Below are 10,800 nucleotides of genomic sequence, written 5' to 3'. Positions count from 1 at the left end.
TACTTGATTTAAGAATTCAGTTGTGAGGGGTCTTGGAGCTTATTTTCTGAAAACACTGAGACAACATTCCTACTTGAAGATCATCAACTCAGGACTTCGGGGAATGTGTTTCCTTCACTTGTTGCTGGTGAGGATTTCACACCTATTTCATTCTGAGTTTTAGCACTTTTTTTTTTTTTTCTGAGTAAAAGCTATACTTTCTGAAGTGGTTTCAACTAGCTAATGTTTAAAACAATTGCAGAAGTATGATCAATTCTAGGGTGTATATGTCATTAAAGTGACAATGTTTCATGTCTTATGGAAAACTTCCAAATATGGAAAGTGGCTTTTCTTAACATAGTGTTGGTAAGTTGCTACAAATCTGCCTCACCAATCCATTGGCTGAATGAACACCTTTGTCCCTGCACTTCAGGACTTTTGGAGCCTGAGACCAACACTACTATCTTTAAAGGGAAATAAGGCATTTTCACTCCCAAGGTAGGTAGTGGTAAAGGACCCACCTGTCAATGCAGGAGACCTACGAGATCAGGGTTCGATCCCTGCACTGGGAAGATTCCATGGAGGAGGGCATGGCAACGCACTCCTATATTCTTGCCTGAAGAATACCATGGACAGAGGAACTTGGCAGGCGATAGCCGGTACCATGGACAGAGGAACTTGGCAGGCGATAGCCGGTAGAGTCACGAAGAGTCAGACACAACAGAAATGACTTGGCATGCACGCATGACCTTTTCTCCCTCTCACATGTCATATGAAGGTTTTTTTTTTCCTCCCAAAGTTTTCTGTGCAGAATTTGACTATGTGCATCTTTTCTTTTCACTGCTCTAAGCTGGTGTGGACTGCATCACACAGACATGATATACTTTGTCTTACAAGGAGTGGTAGCCTGAGGCAACAGCATAGTCTTCAGTCTTTACCTCGTGCTAACTATAAGACTTAAAGAGATACATTTCCCATTTGGATTTTCATTTCTTAATATGTAAACATCGTATAGTATATATACTATAAATATATATTGAGGAATAAAATAAATACTCTGTAAAATGCATGGCATATAATAAGCATTCTTGCATATTAGCACTCTATCTCCCTTTCTTTTTTTTTTCCCTACAGAATAATAAAATTATCTTCACTATATATACCAAAAAAACAGGTTTTAGCACTAAATCACTTTTTTCATGTATAAGTTTTTCAAATTTCTTTAGATAATATATATGTGTTTATATGTTACCTTCGAAGAGTAAAATAATCTTTATTCCTTTTTAAGCCTGTGTTTCCTATCTCAGTTTTCCATTGACACCTAGTAACTACGTAGTAAGCCATGGAAGTTACCACCAAGAACTTCGGGGAGGCTTCCTGGTGACACACGTAACTTAGTGTCTCTAGACTATTAATGTTACATCATAATCTATGAAGTGTCCTTTGACAGAAACATGGAATTGCTTACTTGTTCTCCCACTCTCACATGAATGAAGGAAATAATAGCAGAAAATATGGGAAAAAATTATAATTTTCCAAAAAGGTCCAGGGGGCAGAGACATGCTTCATCACTAGGGAAGGAAGGCTAGAAGAGCATCTTTGAATGAGACAGATTCGTTGCTTCAGAGTAATTCATAAGCAGCCATTCCAAAGTGGAAGCTGTCAGTGAGCAGAAGATGGATAAGGTATGGTAAGTGGGAACAAGACTGCTGCTCCATCACTTACAATTTACTAGGCTAATAACGTTCTTATATTCTTCTTTGAAATATTAAAAATATGTATAAAATGGATCTGAGTGTCCTTCCACTATAATGTACTTCTGTGAATTCAGGCTGATATGTATCTGGGGATTTTATTTGATGATGTTTTGACATATGAGATTTTGGTTGTTGCTGAATGATAGCGTAAACATATTACTCTGCAGTTCAAACAGTTTGGGCATGGCTTCCTTTTATACTGATGGTGATTGTTTCATAAACATTTATGGTTTGATTTTTTACATATTCTTATTTTGCTCAGGTACTTCAAAGTGAAGTCTGAAGTTAGCTTTTCTACCCAAGAGGGACTATTAAGAAATCCTGGTTACAGCGAGCAGAAAGTTTTCTGCACAGATTATAGTGACTAAATGCCTAATTAGAGAGAGTCTGGAGAAAATGAAAAAATTGTTTTGGGTGCAGGAATATGCTGACTAGAGTAGAAATAAGCTCCACAATTTAGGGACTTTTTCTCTTTTAGGTCCCCTGAAATGAGAACATTCATAGGCACATGATGATGGTGATCAAAGGACATTTGTTAAATAACCAAAGTATTCATGCTTGATGCAATCTTCTATGTAATATAAAAGATATATTTAATTGAATATAATTGGAAGGTATAATCATATAATATTATATACTATTAATCATATATTAATATGGTTATAATCACATAATAATATTATTTCATTTTTTAAAATGAGCTCAATTTAAGGTGATTTTCTCAAGGTCTTGCAGTAACCCCAAAGGAGCTGAGGCTGATGGATTTTTTTTTTCAAGGGGTACTGAATAATCTCTTTGTGAAGAATGCATCTAGGGAAGGAGAGTTCCAGGCAGGATTAATCCACCTTCAGAAATTTCTGAAACTGGAAGAGTTCACTATTCTGAGTCCAGCTTGATGGCTCTGATTCAAAACTGTCCCTATTCCAGCCTCATAGATTCCTGGACAAAGGTCAAGAAGAACAAACCAAATTTAGCTGTTTCACAAAGTGTTGCTTAGTTACTCAGTCATGTCTGACTCTTTGTGACCCCACAGGCTGTAGCCCACCAGTCTCTCTGCCTATGGGACTCTCCAGGCAAGACTTCTGGAGTGGGTAGCCATTCTCTTCTCCAGGGGATCTTCACGACCCAGGGATAGAACCTGGGTTTCCTGCATTGCAGGCACCCAGGGTATTATTATTATTGTCTGAGCTACCAGAGAAGCCCCCCGTTTCACAAAAGGTCTATATAAATTTTAAGACATAGTGGAATGACTTTGAATTACAGTTAACAGTACAGAGTATAATACAGTATTACACAGAATTATTTTGTTAAGATTATTTCTATTATAGCTGTGGGGAAATTGAATTACTTAAGTTGCTAAATATTACAGAATATAATGTACAAAACAGCCAATATAATTCATGATTCATTTTCAACAGTTAAGAAAATATGTAGATTAAGTGTCTGATAAATAAAACATATGGTCAACTATATTTAGTGACTTATTGATATGAAAGGCACAGTGTTCCTGCAGAAAATTTATTGTATTTATTCATTATTTTATAGGAAGATGGATTAGATGTAGAACGTTATAGAGGAAAATTATATAGTAAATATATTAAAAACATACATGCTCACAGATACATGTTGAACCTCAACAAATACACTTAATTTATATTTGTTTGGATCATTTCTTCATTTTTTTGGAATGTCATCAATTTTATTTCACAATACAATTAATTTAACTTGATTAAAGTGTGGTATTCTTAATATCCTTTAATAAAATTCAGGAGTCAAATATGCATAACAATATGTTGCTGATATTTACTGCTCAACAAGGATTGAATAAAAACTGTTTTTTGTAACTTCTTTAAGTCTATAGATTTACAAAATGATTATAAAGCAAGTAAAATTTTGGTATTGGAAACCAAGTTTAGAAGATGTCAAATTAAAATAGGACTCCAAACCCTATATAATACAAAATAAAGTTTATCTGTTGTTGCCTCTAAATTATCACTGTTGAAATGCTACCATTGGTTCATTCTCATAGTATAGGAAAACATTTGTCTCAAATTGTATGGATATGGAGACTTTGGAAATATAATTCTGTTCTTTCACTGTCTCTCATAAAATAATATGTACGATAGGAAAAAGGATTCGTTATAGACAGTGTTGAACACTGTTCCCCTCATGGGTTAAGGGCAGCAAGTGGGAAGGGAGAAGAAAAAGTGTAATGAAATGCTCATGGGCCCTGCCAACACTCAACTGTTTACAACTGGGGAGATGTACACTGGCGCCGCCGCTTGGGGGCTCTCAGGAGCAGAACTTCTGTCTTACTACAGCACTAAGGCAATGGCACCCCACTCCAGTACTCTTGCCTGGAAAATCCCATGGACAGAGGAGCCAGGTAGGCTGCAGTCCATGAGGCTGCTAAGAGTCGGACACGACTGAGCGACCTCACTTTCACTTTTCACTTTTATGCACTGGACAAGGAAATGGCAACCCACTCCAGTGTTCTTGCCTGGAGAATCCCAGGAACGACGGAGCCTGGTGGGCTGCCGTCTATGGGGTCGCACAGGACAAGCCTGAAGCGACTTAACAGCAGCAGCAGCTCTGCATTAATGAATCCTCGCTACATACATAATGGCAAAATGTGGCTTTAATGTGGGACATATTCACTAATTAAGAAAAAGATCTCTTTTCTGTGAATCATCCTGGCCCTCATGCTGTTGTGGAGTAACTGATATTGCTGTAAAGGAAGCAGTGGATCTCAGACGCTCTTCCTTTTCTTTCATTTCTAAAGCGAGCACAGCTGTATTATCAGTGAGTACAAACTTTGTGGGGCTTCCCAGTGGCTGAGCGGTAAAGAATTCAGCTGTGGTGCAGAAGTTGTAGGAGACGTGGGTTTGATCCCTGGTGGGAAAGATACCCTGGAGGAGGCCATGGCAGTCCACCCTAGTATTTCTGCCTGAAGAATTTCATGGACAGAGGAGTCTGGTGGGCAACAATCCATAGGGTCACAAAGAGTCACACACAACTCAAGCAATTTAGCACACACTCATGCATGAGTTTTATGGCCAAGGATGTCAGGACCTTATGATGATGAAGTCTCACTGCTGATCTTTAACATGACCACAGCTGCAGTAACTTGAATTACTAAATCCTCCCTATCTAAATTCAAGTCATCCTTTTACCTTTATTAACCTTTTTCCTAAACTTGGATCCTCATCATTAACACATCTTATTTTAAATGCCAAAATATGCTCAGCATTAGGTAAGAAGTATGCATTTATGCTTCTAGTTAAGCATATGTTAAAATGTTCAAATATTAGAATTCAGCATTATGAAGTCGCTAATCAAATTCCTTGCTGTTTGTACACGGATCTGGCATCATATCAATGAATCGCATCATCTATTGTCAATCAACAGTCTGCCTCTTGATGGATTTGACGAAAGATGCGTCTAAAGGAAGATCCCTGACTGGCAGCAGAGAAAAATTGCCCAGAACCACTATAGAAACCCCACTGTTACTTGAAATTTAACTGCCAGAAACTGATTAGGTTGTCACTGATATTTCCCCTCAGGGGCAGAGCTTCATAACTAAATTTATATTTTAAAGAGCCAATATTAGAAAACCAAGGAAACGCTGAATTCAGTATCTTAATTATGTCTTAATGCTAGTAAAGCCATGTTATGCTCTGGGGGGTGGCAATATCAATTTCGATATAGAGAAAAAGGTAAAATGGGAGCTGGCAAAAGCAGTTGAAGTACAAATATAAAAGTAGGGGAGCTATTTTTAAATGTGCAAATGACAGCAAATATTAAATTAAAGGGGCATTTTACACAGCAAAATATATCATTTACTGAAATTCTTAGAGCTCAGTGAAAAATCACAAACCTGTGAGTGAAAATGAAAAGAACTGTACCATTAAATAAACTTTCTAGAATGCTTCTAAACAAATTGTCAGCAAACAAGATGTTAAGGCATTGGCAAGATGGTGGGTAGACACATTTTAAGTGGGAACTGTTGAATGAGTTTGCATAGATTCAAAGGAATTATTAGAGGGGATTCCTTTCAGCTGCCTTGACTTACATCTTTCTAAGTATACTAATTTCACATCATTTCCTTGCCTCAGTACAGTCTCACGCAGGGGTCTGTTTAAGGCAAGGGGTAGAAAGAGGCACAATAGGTTGGAAAAGCTCACGATCCATTTCTACAGCTTAGCCTGGGGTAAAGCATAGCTATCCTGTGAAATACCACAGAGGAACTTCAGAAACAGAATGATTTTCTTTAGGAAGGAGAAAATCACAGGATGCGCCTCACACTGTTTTTAGGCCATTCATTGAGGATATGTTTATAAAACAGTGTGTGGAACATGCATGAACAATTTGGGAAATTTGGGAAATAGAGAAATATTTTGGAACAATTGGCTAGGTTATTTTCATACTGCTAGGGTACCAAATATAAACACTGAGGGTAAAGGTTATGGATTGCATTTAAATCAATAGCCAATTTTTATCTCAGCTACTTAGATGACTGCTGTGCTATGCTCAGTTATGTTCAACTCTTCGTGACCCTATGGATTGTAATCTACCAGGCTCCTCCATCCATGGGATTCTCCAGGCAAGGATACTGGAATGAGCTGCCATTTCATACTCCAGGGGATCTTCCAGACCCAGGGATTGAACCTGCATCTTTAGCATCTCCTGCGTGGTTTGCTTTCTCCCCACTACATTACTCTTTTGTCTTCTTGTTCTCAGCTCTTCGTTTTCCTTTTATTAATTTATTTTTGATTCTTATTTTAAAAAATTTGCCCTACAAAATGTCGTGAAAGAGAAAGTGTTAGTTGCTCAGTTGTGTCTAACTCTTTGTGACCTCAAGGACTGTAGCCTGGCAGACTCCTCTGTCCATGGAATTCTCCAGGCAAGAATACTGGAGTGGGTTGCCATTTCTTTCTCCAGAGGATCTTTCCAACCCAGGGATTGAACCCGGGTCTCCTACATTGCAGGCAGATTCTTGTCTGAATCACCTGGGAAGCCACTTATAAAATGTCATAAAGATCATTAATTGGATGTCAATATGACACTAAACAGCATAATATATTTTCAAGATGAGCATTTAATCTGGTGACCAAAAGGTCTATATGTTTGGCATTTTCACAGAAGAGAAAAATGCAGGCACTTTTCCACTTTATTACTACAATATTCAGAGAAATAAAAATTACTTTGAATTCATTTCATTTTTCCACAGTGGAAATAGAGCTTCTGGCATAGAAAGAATTCCACCTCTCAAAGCTCCTGCAATGGAAGAAAAAAGCATGAGTTTGATAAAACTGAGCAAAATCCAATGTTCTGGGTTGTAGAGAATTTAAGTCACCTTGTCTTAGAAGGTCATCCTCCATGAACACTGAGCATGTCATCTCATTCTTGCTGACCTCTTCAGATTACAAGGCTTATGATTGTCACATAGGCCACTGAATTTGGGTCAAAGTGATGGAAATGTACCTATCAGGTTATGCTCAATCCCAGGCAAGATAGACAGGTCAGCTGCTTGGCCATACTATGTTGGGTCCTTGGCCTTGACTTTCTCTCTTTTAAAACAACTCACTGTTTATGTAACTGTCATCTGCTCTTTTTTTCTTTTATCCCTCATCAGGAACTGAGCCCAGAGAAACTGGCCCAAATTTGTTGGCCCTTTAACTACTACTTCTGTTATAATAAAACCTTCAATGTCTGATCCAGGAGTCCTGTATCTTATTTCAGTATCCATAAAGCTGCAGCCAACCAAGATGTTAACTTGCAAAGGAAATAAAATCTATACCTTTCCCAGCTCTTGAAATGTTAGAGAGTCGAAGATGAAAACAGAAAATGTGTGAATAGAAAGATCTCATCAATCTCAATATAAGATTGGAATCACATGTACATAGGTGGAAATTGAAGTTGTGGGCATAAGGACAGAATGCTGTCACAAGAGGAAGGTGCTGGCGTTTGGGGATTGAATAATGCCAATAGGCACAGGTTTGCTAGTAGGCATGGGCTCAGACAAAGACTGGAGAAGAAGGGGGTTAAAGAAGAGAATGCTGTGTCATAGAAGTCCAGAGGAGGACATTTTTCAAAAATGTAAATATTCAACACTTCTGAGAGATAAGTGACATGAGAGTAAGCACCCAATGGATTTAATGAGATGAGAAAGAGAGATACAGGGAGTTACTAAGAAGGGAGGCATTAAATAAATATTGGGGAAGGATCTTTGGACAAGTCTTAGTTAAAAACACCAAGGGAACAGATAATCTATTCCCTGGAAGCCAGGATAGGATGTCATGGGATAAGGGAGTGTAAATTTGATGAGATTGCATGGATACATTGAAAGAAGAGGTTAAGGAGGAGCCACTTGTTCATTATTACATGGGTGTGACATTATAGAATTTAACATTTGTTAGCTGGAAGATTCAGTCTTAATGGATTCTTTTTATCTAGAAATAAAGAACTAAAACATGACTTGACATGTACTGGGTGTTATGTGAAGTTTTATAAACAAGTTTTGGTAGAATCAAGTGGAGTTTTAAAAACAAGCTTTGGTAGAACATGAATCAGAGAGTTAGAGGAGCACACTTTGGCAGTGTCAGAGGCCCTTTCAAGCTCATGACTTTGTAAGACAATTTCATGGGTAATGTTTTTTGTAGTATTTACCTTTGAAGGTAGAGGAACAATGGCACCCCACTCCAGTACTCTTGCCTGGAAAATCCCATGGACGGAGGAGCCTGGAAGGCTGCAGTCCATGGGGTTGCTAGGAGTCGGACATGACTGAGCGACTTCACTTTCACTTTTCACTTTCATGCATTGGAGGAGGAAATGGCAACCCACTCCAGTGTTCTTGCCTGGAGAATCCCAGGGACGGGGGAGCCTGGTGGCTGCCGTCTATGGGGTCGCACAGAGTCGGACACGACTGAAGCGACTTAGTAGCAGCAGGTTTAGCAAAGACAGTGATTTTCAACCATGGGTTGTACATTAGCATCATCCTAGTAATTTTTGAAAATTCTAATGCCCAGGCCACATCTCAGACCAATTAAATGAGAATATTCACAGATGAGATAGACATTATATCTTTATAACTTCCAGATGATTTGAGTGGGAAAAAGTTGAGAATCACTAATGAAAAGAAAAAAAGAGGCAAAGTTTAAAAGTGAGAGGCCTAAGCTTCTTTGCATGTTAACAGGTAAGACATATTTGAATCTCTAGTTTTTCTTTTGTTGGAAGTCCTAAGTGAATCCTCAAAGTGTCTTCTGCATACAGGAAGGCATCAACCAGGGATCTTGCTTGGAAGCCAGGCTAATAAAATCAAACAATGAATACCACTAAATATTTTGTCAGAGACAGAATAAGACCCTTCAAAATTAATCTTTAATATGCCCCCCAAAATTTATAGTTTTAACCTATGAATTATTCTTTTGCCATAGTCACCACCCCAGGGGCAGGGTGGTGGGAGGATAGGGTCAAGAGATACAAAGTTTCAATTATGTTAGATGAATAAGTTCTAGAGATCTAATTACCAGTATGGTATCTGTAGTTAATACTGTATTGTACACTGAAAATCTGCTAAGAGAGTAGATCTCATGTCTTCTCACCAGAAATCAAAACAAAAGGTAATATATTAGGAGGTGGTTGACCTTAAATATACACAATTTGTATTTTAAAAATAAGTGCAAAAATAAATCCTGGTTAATATTGAATTTAAAATGGATAGAATGAGTCCTTTTTCAAATATCATACAATAGGATGAATAATCATTTTATGTTCGGTCCCATACATCACTTGAAAATATTGTATTCTGACAAATTTCTATCTGACAACAACAAAGCAGAATACATTTCATCTCATATGTCTTGCTTTGAGTCCACTGGAGTCATCAGATTTTATTTACTCAGGGTTAGATACTTCTCTTTCAGCACAACTACTGCTGACATGAATACTATTCTGTCAGTCTAAATTTGCTTAAATCTTATTTGAATAATTTCATCATTAAATAAATTTTTCATTGAACCACAATTTTAAAGAAAAAAGCCCATTAAACTTTGATTATATTTTTGATTGAGTTAATTTTAATTACTTTTTGGTTTCAACCTTACTGCTGAGAATTTTTTTAAGTTGCTCCAATTTTCTGCTTGACTAAGTATACTGTGGTAAACAAATAGTCTAGTATCTTGCTGACAATCTCCTGCTCCTAGACTCACTGCAGATTATAGTTCTATCAGTTTTAATTGTACAATATTACAAAACTAGAACACTGGAGGGCATTGTATTAGCCACAACCTGCATCAAAAGCTTCTTTTTGTTTTGTATTTTGTTTTTAGTTAAAACATGCCATGATATTTGTTTATTATCTTATTACTCAAGAGGAGACAAGACAATTCATCTCCTAGGTATGTATACAAGAGGAATGAAAATGCATCCACATTAAAACTTGTACACATATGTTTATAACAGCATCCTAATAGTCAAAAGTGGCAACAACTCAAATGCTCATCAACTGATCAATGGATAATCAATTTGTGGTGACCATACAATGGAATATTATTTGGCAGTTAAATAAAAAATGAAGTATTGATATATACTATATCGTGCATGGGGCTTCTCTTGTGGCTCAGCTGGTAAAGAATCCATCTGCAATGTGGGAGTCGTGGGTTATATCCTTGGGTTGGGAAGATCCCCTGGAGAAGGGAAAGGCTACCTACATCCAGTGTCATGCATGAAACTTGAAAACATGGTAAATGGAAAAAAAAAAATACAAAAAACAGTCGCTAAAGACCATGCATTGCATAATTCCATTTATATGAATTGTTTAAAATATTGAACTCCATAGAGGTTGCAAGTTGATTTAAGGGTTGCCTAGGGAATTGGGGAATTGGGAGAAAATGGAGAGTGACTGCTAACAGGTATGGGGTTTCTTTTGGAGATGACGAAAATGTTCTAAGATTAGATAGTGATGATTGTATGACTGAATACACAGAAAGTACTAACTCGTACAATTCAGAAGGGTGACTTGTACCCTCAATAAAGCTGTAATTAAAGAAGAGGCAGATAGTTT

This window comes from Bison bison, unplaced genomic scaffold (genome assembly GCF_000754665.1).
Source record: "Bison bison bison isolate TAMUID 2011002044 unplaced genomic scaffold, Bison_UMD1.0 scf7180017864332, whole genome shotgun sequence".
Taxonomy (NCBI): domain Eukaryota; kingdom Metazoa; phylum Chordata; class Mammalia; order Artiodactyla; family Bovidae; genus Bison; species Bison bison.
The sequence above is the reverse complement of the archived record's forward strand: the minus strand, read 5'-3'. Positions refer to the sequence as shown.